This window comes from Podarcis muralis, chromosome 15 (assembly GCF_964188315.1).
Source record: "Podarcis muralis chromosome 15, rPodMur119.hap1.1, whole genome shotgun sequence".
Lineage (NCBI taxonomy): Eukaryota > Metazoa > Chordata > Lepidosauria > Squamata > Lacertidae > Podarcis > Podarcis muralis.
Window position 1 is genome coordinate 15,359,800 of NC_135669.1, and position 11,321 is coordinate 15,371,120.

Genomic DNA, 11,321 nt, shown 5'->3' on the forward strand with positions numbered 1-11,321 from the left:
GAATCTGAACATGCTCAGAGGAACTCTCATAATTGTTACTTCATAAGTTCCAGTTTGGGGAAGTGCCATTTGAAAAAGACTATGGGGTTGATTCCTCAGCCAAATCAAACTGCATTGTTTCATGAGAATTATAAGAGAATTGGTTCTTGTCTTATTCCATGAGTATCCAATGTGGTGCCCTCCAGATGTTGTTGGACTGTTGGCTGCACGACTGAGCCTGATGGGATTTGGAATCCACAAGCATCTGGAGGACATCCACACTAGCTATCCCAATAGAGTACCCATTCTGCTTGACCCATACATTTAATTATTTTTTTATTGTCCATCTGTCACTTCTCCATTGCAATATGGAACCAGAAGTGCACGGACTTCCAATTCGGAAGTGGCAAGCAAAATACACCTGCACTTACTATTTTTCTCCATCAAAGTCACCCCTCCAGCATGGTGTAGTGCTTAAGAGCAGTGGACTTGTAATCTGATGAACTGGTGTCAGGAGTGCGTTCAGGAGTTGGGCCCTGTGACTGGTAGGGCCTTGCAGGACTGGGGCCTTCCTGAGTTTGGCCTGGAAGGGCAAGGCATGGCCGCACAGGTGAGGCCTGACAGAAGACTCATAGCACCTAGTGGCAAGGGCTGGGAGGGGTATATAAGACCAGCATTTCCCCCGGCTCTTTGCCACAGCAACACACTACCCACCTAGCTGTGCTTTGGCTTCCTGACTCCTGGTATCCTGATTCTTGGACCCTTGGCTTCCTGACTCCTAGTTCCCTGACATTTGGACTCTTGGGTTCCTGACTCTTGGTTTCCTGATTCGTGGACTCTTGGCTTCCTGACCCCTGGACTGCTGACCCTGGGCTGCTGATTCCTGCTTCCTGACCTCTATCTGGGTCCCGATGTACCAAGCCGGGACTCCGACTGCCTGTAACCCAGACCTTGACAACCAGGTTCACGTCCCTGCTTCTCCACATTCAACTGCTGGGTGACCTTGGGCTAGTCACACTTCTCTGAAGTCTCTCAGCCTCACTCACTTCACAGTGTTTGTTGTGGGGAGGAAGGGAAAGGAGGAAGGGAAAGGAGATTGTTAGCCGCTTTGAAACTCCTTAAGGGGAGTGAAAGGCAGGATATCAAGTCCAAACTCTCCTCCTCCTCCTCCTCCTCCTCCTCCAAGGTGCTTTTCACTCAACAGGTGATCCATACTCATGTTTTAGAGGTGACTTTTATGGGGAATGGGAATGTGCTTCTAAAACTGTGACCCTCCAGACCTTATTGGTCTATCCCAGCCAGTATAGACAATGTTTGGGGATTAGGGGAGTTGGAGTCCAGCATAATCTGGAGGACCACAGGTCCCCACTCCCTTCTAGAAAGATGAAATTGACCAATCCTTATGTCCACGTAGCACATGCCAATCAGACTTCTGCATTCCACCTTCTCTTTCAGAAAGCCCTTTATTTGATTTGCTGATATGTTTGTACTCAATGAGCTCAGTGTAACTATGATGAAATCTGTGCAGTGAATTTATCTGGCACTTCCTTTTAACAGATGCTGTTGAACTCCAACTCCTGCCACACATCGGCCAGTGTGGCCAATGGTGAAATATAATGGGAGTTGTGGTCCAACAGTACTTGGAGAGTCACAGATCCCCCCAGTACTTCTTTACAAGCTACAAAACATTCCCCAGCCAATTCTCTGCTGCTTTTCGAAAAGACTACTTTTATCTACCACAATGTGCTGAAAATAGCCCCTCTATTAACCTTGTTGTTGCAGATGTGGAAGGAGGGATGTATGCAATTGCTAGGTAATTCTTTTAAACTTTTGAATGGCATATATGCATATTGTGCCTGAGTGCATGGCTGTCTATCTATAGGCCTCCTAATAAGCTCCGGTGGGATATCATACCACATTCCACAAATCAGGAAGTCTGAAAACTCATCAGTGCTTGGGGCATGAGTGGCATTTTTAAAAAACTACCTTTTTTTAAAAAAAGGAAACCTTTATCATGAGTGGAGTTAACCATAGATGTCCCTTTGGAACCTGTTAGCTATTCTATTCAGAACCCCATGGACAAGAAAATAAAATATGCATCCCCATTTTACCTTTAAAAAAAAAACGTCTAGAGGGCATTTTGTACTAGTCAAGGTTCTAGGATGCCAAGAGACAAAATGCAGCATTATACTGCCAACTCGCTTTGCTAGCAGAGGGCAAACACACTGAGGCTGGTACTGCCACTTTGAAAAATGAACAATGATAACCCCTGATATTCTGTCTTAACTGGAGTATAGCAGCCTACTTTGTTATCTTCCAGGATGTGCCACTGTAAAACACAAAATCCTCCAAGCATTTCCCCCCCTTTGGTTATGTTTCTTTGGGGCATCTACCTCATCCCATTCCCATCCAGAAGAGGGTTAGAATTTAAGTACACATATAACACTGACGGGAAGCGGGTGGCGCTGTGGGTTAAACCACAGAGCCTAGGACTTGCCAATCAGAAGGTCGGCAGTTCGAATCTCCACAATGGGGTGAGCTCCCGTTGCTCGGTCCCAGCTCCTGCCCACCTAGCAGTTCAAAAGCACATCAAAGTGCAAGTAGAAAAATAGGTACCACTCCGGCGGGAAGGTAAACAGCGTTTCTGTGTGCTGCTCTGGTTCGCCAGAAGTGGCTTAGTCATGCTGGCCACATGACCCAGAAGCTCCCTCGGCCAATAAAGCCAGATGAGCACCGCAACCCCAGAGTCGGCCACGACTGGACCTAATGGTCAGGGGTCCCTTTACCTTTTTTATAACACTGACAAAAGGAAGGCTGTCTCTTGGCCTGCATGGGTCCTTGGCATAGTGGCCTCAAGTGGCTCACCCTCCTACGTTAATGATGCCTACCATGGGCCTAGCAAACTCAACTGCAGTCTGCCTTTTACATTTCTCATGATGCACTAGTGCAGAGGTGGAGAACCACTTTTGCTCAGTGGGCAGAGAAAAAAGTGGCCTGCTCTCTGCAGGCCGCATTTGACTGATGGGCAGAACTGCCCACCAGTCAGTCATATGATGCCAGGTCCATCTGATATCGCCTATTAAACAATGCCAATTGGAAGCCTATTGTAAAGGAACAGTCGGTAGCTCACTCTCAGCCACGCACTCCTGGTTGTTCCTTAGCAGCTACAGCTTTGCCTATAATGCACCTGATGCCGTATGACATCATGTGAGTGACAGGTGGGTATGGCCAGCCAAAAGCAGCCTCACAGGCCAAATTGGGTGGCATGGTGGGCATAATTTGGCTCACATATGCAATATGACCCATGGGCTAGAGGTTTCTCCACCCCTGTGGTGTGTTGCTTTTGGAAGCAAGTTTTATTTTATTTTTTAATGAAATTTATATCCCACCCCTCCTCTGAAAAGGAGCCCAGGGCAGAAAACAAGAAGTGATAAAATAATTTAAAACCAATTCATATGCAGGCTGGGAAAGACCTCAAATGGAAAGCTTTGTTGAAAGAGGAAAGTCTTTGGCAGGGGACAAAAAGACAACAGAGACAGTGCCTGTCTGATATTCAAGGGGAGAGGAGGCTGGGATTTTATAAGCAGGTTTTCCAATGACACAAATTTCCTATCAGATACTCCACACACAAACACAAAACAAAATGAACACAAAGTGTGCCTTGCACATTGCTTACACATCAGCGGCAGTTTCTCCATACAAGATGCTGTGATGGTTACCAGTTTAGATAGTATTGAAATATCATTGGAAAAGGTCAGGGAGGAGGATTCATCCATGGGAAAGCTGTGGTCCACCAGATGTTGCTGGACCACAACACCCATCGCCGCTGACTATTAGACATGCTAGATGGGACTGATGGGAGTTGTAGTCAAACAACGTCTGCAAAATACTAGGTTAGGTTCACCCGGACATATAATACATTTTGCTATACGTTACAGAGGATCAGAATACAACTTGGAAGAAACTACTTTTAACGGCTCTCTTCTGTTTCACAAAATGTATCATTCTGCCTACAAGTTTCTAAGAACTGACTGGCTGCTATTCATTGTTGTTTTCTAAAGGCAGGCTCTGCCCACAGATTTCACATCTAAATTGGCATTTAGCACTATATTAAACTTCAGATTAGCCAAATATTATCTATCTATGTGCGATTTATTTTGATACATGGCACCATCACATAATGATGCTACATTTAAAAGTTCTGGGCTTCTGAGGCCCTGCACATTTTCCACTTCCATTTTTATACACAATCGTGCTATTTCCATTTTGAACAGAATCTCGCCTTGAGGGTTTCTTTCTTTTTTTCCTTTTTCCTTTGGCATCTGATTAGTAAGCACTCATATGAAACACCATTTTCCTTTCCTGTTACTATTCTATCATTGCATTGCCAGCTTCATACCAAAAAGCGAGAGGGAGAGGGAGCCTCTGGTTTACTCTACATATGATATTGGTTCTTACAGAGGGGATAGTGGTGGAAGCATTTTTACATTTTCTTCTTCTTTTAAAGCTTAGCAAGATGCTTTCAAATCCTCTTTCAATTTCCCTTCTATATTTCTTTTCCCTTTTTCTTTTTTTAGTATTCAGTGAAGAGCATTAATCTTTGTAGTACAAAACAGTTCTCCTTAAGATTCAGAACTTGCCAAGTGTTGGATAAGCTGTAATAAAGTCTCTTGTTGTAACTGTACCCTGCTGACACAGACGCTGATCTGAAAAGAGGGGGGAAAGAATTAAATTCTATTCACCGAAGGTTGCAGAGCCTTCCTGGGCATTGGATTACAGAAGCTAGGAATGCCAGATCGTAAGTACTCGCTGCGGAAAAGTTTGAAGGTATCATGTTTGCTTGGCAGATATAAAGGTGAAGGTGTGGGTGGGGGGAATCATGGGATCAAGCTGTGCAGATTAAGTCTGAATCTTATTCTTTACATATTGTGATATGGCAGTTTGAGGACCTTCCCAAAACTGTCTATTGCCTACGGAGACAATGCCTCTCTCATTTAATAGCAACAGACCAGGAGTGGGGAACTTCTGCTCTCCAGAAACATCTGGGGGACCACAGGTTTCCCATCTATACTCCAGCTCAACCTTCCCCAAACTGGTACCCTCCTGATGTTTTGGACCACAGCTCCGATCATTCATGAGCATTGACCATGCAGGCTGGGATGGATGAGAGCTGTAGGCTGAAATATGGAGGGATGCAGGCCCCTCATTGCTGCTCTCACCCAAGAAGATGTAGCTCCTTTTCTCATGTAATAGAAAAGTAGGGCAAATACAGTTCTAAAGTATGGTCTTGATAGACTTTTCTTAATGTAGCATGAATGTTCTAGCTTGAGTGCTAAAGAGGATGAGTGCATAGGAGAAGGAAATAAGGCAGAATCTGAGTGGAAGAATTAAAATTATGGAATAAAAGAAGGAATTCAGATGCCTAGTAGGGCTTGAATGATTCACCCACTAGCCTGTGGTTGACCCTTCTAGCTATACTAGGAGCAGCTCCTCCTCTTGATCTAAACGGTGAGGTCAGGGAAGGGCTCTGATGCTGGAGATGTTTGAGTCGCCTTACCAGAGCCCAGGCACAGACAGACTTCTGGCTCTGTATTAGATAGGGCTGTACCTCTGGCCCTATAATTAGACAGAGTGAGGAGGCTGCCTCTGGCTGCAGCTGTTGGGAAGCAGCAGTGACAGCTAGGCTGCCGTCCATCCTAAGCCACACAGTTATTGCCTTCCATTAGTTGTTTGTAGCACATGCTTGCTCTGCTTCTGTTGTGTGGAATGGCAGGGGGGCATCATTGCCATTTTCCCAAGGCACCAACAAGTCTTGTGCTGTTCCTGGTGCTAGAACCCCAAGGTTTGCCAACTGGAGTCAGGTGGGGGGAAAAGACAAATGCTGAGGGCAGAGTCAGGTGCAAGATGGTGTCTCTGAGAGTCCTGTTTTGTAGGTTAAAATATGGACTTCATGGTCAAAGGGGAAGTATCTGACTCCCATCAATCCCAGCCAGCATGGCCAATGGCCTATGATGATGGGAGGATGTAGCATCCTGCTCTCACAGTGGCCAGCCAGTTGCTATGTGAAGTCCACGTGCAGGACCTAAGCACAGTAGCAGTCTACCCCTTTATGATTCCCATCAACTGGTATTCAGAGACATACTGCCTCTGACAGTCATCATGCCTAGTAGCCATTGATAGCTGCAAAATGTTGTGTGGCTAGAAATGCTACGTGATTGCCTTCATTTTTTTGCTCACCTGTTTACAAAATTCCTCCCAGTTTTTAGTTCCTGCAAACTTGTTTTTCATTGAATGCACCATTTCACTGATGAATATCCCTTAATTCAATGTGACTTCAGTTTGTATAATTTGTATAATTACTTTAATCTAATTTGTGTTAGTTAGAATGAAATTGACACAAACTTTTGAAGGAACTATGGTTCTAATTAAAAGAGAGACATTTTCCTGCAATCTTTTTTCTTTCTTTTTTTAAAATTGTAATCCAGTAAACTCTTCATTCTTGGCATGTGAATTAAGCAAATAAAATTTGAAAGTATGAGGAGGACTTGATCTTCTGGGTTACACCATTCTAATTTAATAAGCTGATACAAGCTGCATACAGGCGCAAATGGCTCCCTGGTTGATCCTGCTGGCACGAGGAGGGTGGGCAGTCCTCCCTTCTGTACCCAGACATCTGGCACCAGAGGGACGGGGACATTTCCTGATAGACTATTTGGCCCCTTCCCTGCATCAAGCTCAGTGCTCTCATCTATTTCTTCCTCTGCCTCTGAACAGTCCTGCCAAGAAGTCTGCATGTCATGGGTTCCATCTTCCGAGGCCAGGGCAGGGCACAATCCCTTTATCTGCTGCTGTGTTTCAGCTTCAGGCAGTTTTTCCTCAGCAACAACTGCACCTCTATTTATCATATGAGCTATGGAAAAAATAACCACAGCAAATAGTCATAAAATGTATTCGGGTCTTCTTTCCTTCCTTCCTTCCTTCCTTCCTTTCTTTCTTTCTTTCTTTCTTTCTTTCTGCAATCTAATATTTAATTAATCCAAGTGTAGTCTTTCAAATCATAATGTGAATTCCCCCATCCCTTGCCCTAGACTCAAACCTGTGTGTAATCTTTCTTCATAGTGGTGCTTTGTAAGTGTATGAAAATTGAGCATGTTAGCTCTCCGACACAGCAAGAGAACATTGTCTGTGGTCAAAGGCACTTTGGAAAAGGTTGAAGGGAGCGTCTTTGCTAATGCATGATATGGAAGGCTCATATATTGTGTACCTTTTTGCTGCATTGTGGACTGGATGCTCTACCATAGCAGGGGCAGGAGGGGCCTCCAACCCGTAAGCCTAATTAGTCCCATGAGGCTTCCCCATGGGAGGCCATTTCATCTAGGGCATTCCCACCTGCCCTATGCTGGCCATCACATATGACATCATGTGTGGGGCAGGTAAAGGCTGAAACGGGTTTTGCATGCACTGCTGATTCATCCTCTGACTTTGAAAGGTCTGTGCAAGGGGCTGACTCTAACACAGGTACTCAAAAAAGTGGAAATTGAGCTCATATTAAAATTGGCACTTAAAAAAAAAAGAATTCTTTTCTCCCTTGTCTGTACAAGCTTGAAGAACCCTCCACCTCATGTTCCATCAAACCCCTTGTTTCCATCTTACCACCTAAGAGTGAGTAAACAGCCATTTACCAGACTTTATTTCCTGCCACACCCCTTCCTGTTCCACCATTAATTCAGTCTTACTCGGTGGATGGTTGTGGATGAAAGATGAAGAACCACTGATCTAGATAAACAATTGGTCTGGCTTTGCCGCCTCTGTCCCTGTCCCACCTTTCTGTCAAGGCAGCTTACAAAGTCCCTTCCTCATTTTTAACCTCATTCTCAACAACTCTGTGCAGCAAATTAGGCTGAGAGGCAATTACTCACCCACAGGTGCTCAGTGAGATCTGTGTCTGCGTGGAGCTGATTTTACTTGGTTCATTCTGGGTTCCCCACCCCAAATGTAAAAAGTGTCCCTCATTTTTGTGCACTTGTTGCAAACACATTCAATATCATTTTGATGCTGTACTTCCTAGGACCATTTTTAATCACCAACATCATTATCGTGGCATCATCATTGTGACATTATCATCATGACCTCCTCCCTGCCCCCTTCCACTTCTCGCAGTGTCCATTTGTCCACACAAATAATTACCTCTTATTGGCTGTAGAAATCCACATTTTTTATGTTTGCAGTTGACATCCATGATAATACTAGATATTTTAGAAACCTTTTTAAAAAATCACTTGGACCATCACAGCCAATCAGATTAAATGGCAGAGTGAGCAAATGATGTTGTGGACTGTAACAGAGGAAGAGGGGGTCATGCCGTAACTGCTCAAATGGAAAGAAAAAGGTCTAAAGCAGCATTGGAAGTAAATAAATGTCCAGAGAAGCTGATGCTGGCAATCTACCCATCTGTGTGGTGTGTACTAATTTTGAAGCAACTCTAGACCTTGGAGGCTTTATTGGAGAACAACTCAACTTTGGGCCCTTACCTGCTAGCATGGTTTCATTTTCCCCATCTCCTATCCCTTTCTCGGCTGGCCATCCATCAAGACCACAACAATCTCTTGCTTCAGCTGCTTCACAGATAAGAGAGGAGCAAGCAGTCCAGAAGGGATAAACTCTCAAGTGCTTTTGATTTTTGATTCCCTGGAGGGCTCCAAACTGTCAGTGCTGGTAGGAAAGATGGCAGACAGTTTTGACAAGGGCCTCCGCGTGTGAGAGAGAATAAAGAGCATTCAGAACTAAGCATCAAGATTATGCTTGAGGTTATAGATCATTCCTGGCTCCAGGAGACTTTCTCTCACACCCACCCTCCCACTTTCTCTCTCTCCTATCTTGGCATGGGTGAATCTGTCCATTTAAGTTTCTTTCAGTTTTTCATCTTCTTCTTTTTCCAGTTCACCACATTTCTGCATCCATTCGTGATTCCCGCCCCCCATTTTTAAAAAAAAATAATCACATCATTTTAGTATGTACGTTTTTGTTGTGTAGTAAACACATTTTTCTAAGTCATTTCTCCAATATAATGCATCATTGTGTATTGTTTTCACTAGCATACACATTTTAATGCACACTTTTGCCCAAAGTATACATTTTTAATGCACTTTTTTAGCTGGAGAACTGCAATGCAAAATTTAGAGACTGCTGCTCCCCTTCTAGAGGGGAGGGGAATTTTCTACATCCTTCCTCCCCCAAAAGAAGAGGAGAGTGGTATGATGGGTAGGAATGGGCTCTGGGCTATCTAGCCCAATGAGGTAAGATGTGGAGACCAGGATATTTAAACTGACTCCACCCACACTCTTCCTTCTTTTGGCACCTGCCTTTTTGCCCTTTTGCAGTGTGGGCATTGCTAATATCTGAGTAGGATCTTTTTTGCAGGAACCCCTGATTAGCCTCTGCGAGTCCTATTTTTGCCTACTTCACACTGTTGGGTGTTGCCAGTGTGATGGGAGGGGCATTTCTTCTCAATGGCATAGTATGAGGAGCACCAGGGGGGCCCGTAGTCCCAGGTGTGTGATTTTGAGGCGGTGCAAGCCAGGTGCCCCCATGCAAAGATCTACAGCCTACCTGCCAGTGGGTGTCTCTGGGCCCTGGAGGCCACCCTGGCCCTGCTGCCACACCTCTGATCCCTTCATTCAATGGCCACCTGGCTAGTGTTAGGGGGATGCACCTGTCCAGGGCCATGTGGGCTGGCCGGGCTCCCCCCTGCGTGGGTGGGTGGGCAGGTGGTGCAGCACAGCACCCGTCCACCCAGCAGTGGTATTGAGGGATGGGCTGGTGCAGCAGGTTTTGTCACGCCCACTCCCTGGTCCTGCCTGGTGCATGCGTGTACGCATGTTCGTGCGCCCTGGGTGCCAGTAAATGATGCAACACCACTGTTTCTTCTGAATATGGCTCAATTTGCATTTTGCCATGCACTGCCTTTGAACCGGTGCATGGCCCATTCATTGCTTCATTGGCTACGGCTACAGTGCAAAAGTAAAGGACTTGCTTATAACTGGTGCTGCTCAGCTGAAACTTGAGTGATTCTTTTAAGGGTAAGTTACATTTCATCTGATGAAAATAAATAAAATAAAATCTGCATTTTGCCCAGGCAGGTAAGAATATTTAAGAAATGGGCACTGCAACACCCGAGGCATTATTTTGTTTCAGTACCTTCCATGGGCTCTGAGTTGGGAGTGTGGGGTTACTTTTCAGCTTGGTATGCACACCAGGTTGAACACTGACTGGTGGCACTATGGTGTGCATGTCGGGTTCACACACCCAAGCTACACAGAGCAGGGAAGGAGAGTAATTTCCAAACCTTGCTGCATGGCCACTGCATGACCGTAAACATGCCCAGGGGATGGTAGGGATTCTATGCCCCTCCCCCTTAATGCATAATTCACCTGCCCAGATGAATTTGATTTTGCTAATCTGGGTAATTAAGTTTGTTTGCAGATTCTCTAATTTTGCTATATTTAATAAACATAATATGCTTAGCCATAATGTTGTATCTCAAGTCTTGTTTCGGGTGTGATGGCAAGTGTGAATTTGGAAGGATAGCTGCGTTTTTGCCTTCTTGTTGTTTCAGGAAGTGTGAACTGGGTAGGTTCGCATTAAAATGCAGAAGAAACTGAATTCTCCAGACATCTCTACTCCAATCACAAATCCATGGGTACGTCTTCCCTTAATTCTCCCCTGGATTGGGTAGTTGTGACCAAGACATTTTTAAAGAAAACTGTAGGGCATGGATAGGAAACCATAGGTCTGGGGGCAAAATGTGGCCCTCTAAGCCTTTCTGTCTGCTCCATGGCTCTTCTCTGGCTTCACCCTCTCCCAAATCACATCCCACTCCAAACCTGTTTTCTATCCTTCAAGGGTGTTTTTGCATAGTTAGAATGTGTTCATGAACTCAAATAATGTTTCTTGCTTGCCTGCAGGGGCAGGGGAATAGAGAGAGAGGTGTGGAGGAACTAGCCTATTGTAGAGGGGTAAATAATGATGATGATGATGATGATGATGATGATGATGATGATGATGATGATGTTATTTTAGGCTGCTTAGAAGTATAGTGTCCAGATCAAGGGAAGTAATAGTACCACTCGATTCTGCCTTGGTCACACCACACCTGGAATACTGTGTCCAGTTCTGGGCACCACAATTTAAGAAAGATATTGGCAAGCTGGAACGTGTGCTGAGGAAGGCAACTAGGATGATCAAGGGTCTAGAAGCCAAGCCTTATGAGGAATGGTTGAAGGAGCTGGGTATGGAAAAGAGGAGGCTGAGAGGAGATATGATAGCCATCTTCAAATATCTCC

The 11,321-nt window shown here is 44.9% G+C and overlaps 1 non-coding gene across 1 annotated transcript; it reads left to right on the forward strand.

The window, feature by feature from the left end:
* The first annotated feature begins 9,935 nt into the window (after nucleotides 1-9,935).
* LOC114586027 (small nucleolar RNA SNORA76) lies at nucleotides 9,936-10,071 on the forward strand. The gene has a single exon (XR_003704041.1). It is a non-coding gene; the product is annotated as a small nucleolar RNA SNORA76 (small nucleolar RNA).
* Nucleotides 10,072-11,321: the final 1,250 nt, after the last annotated feature.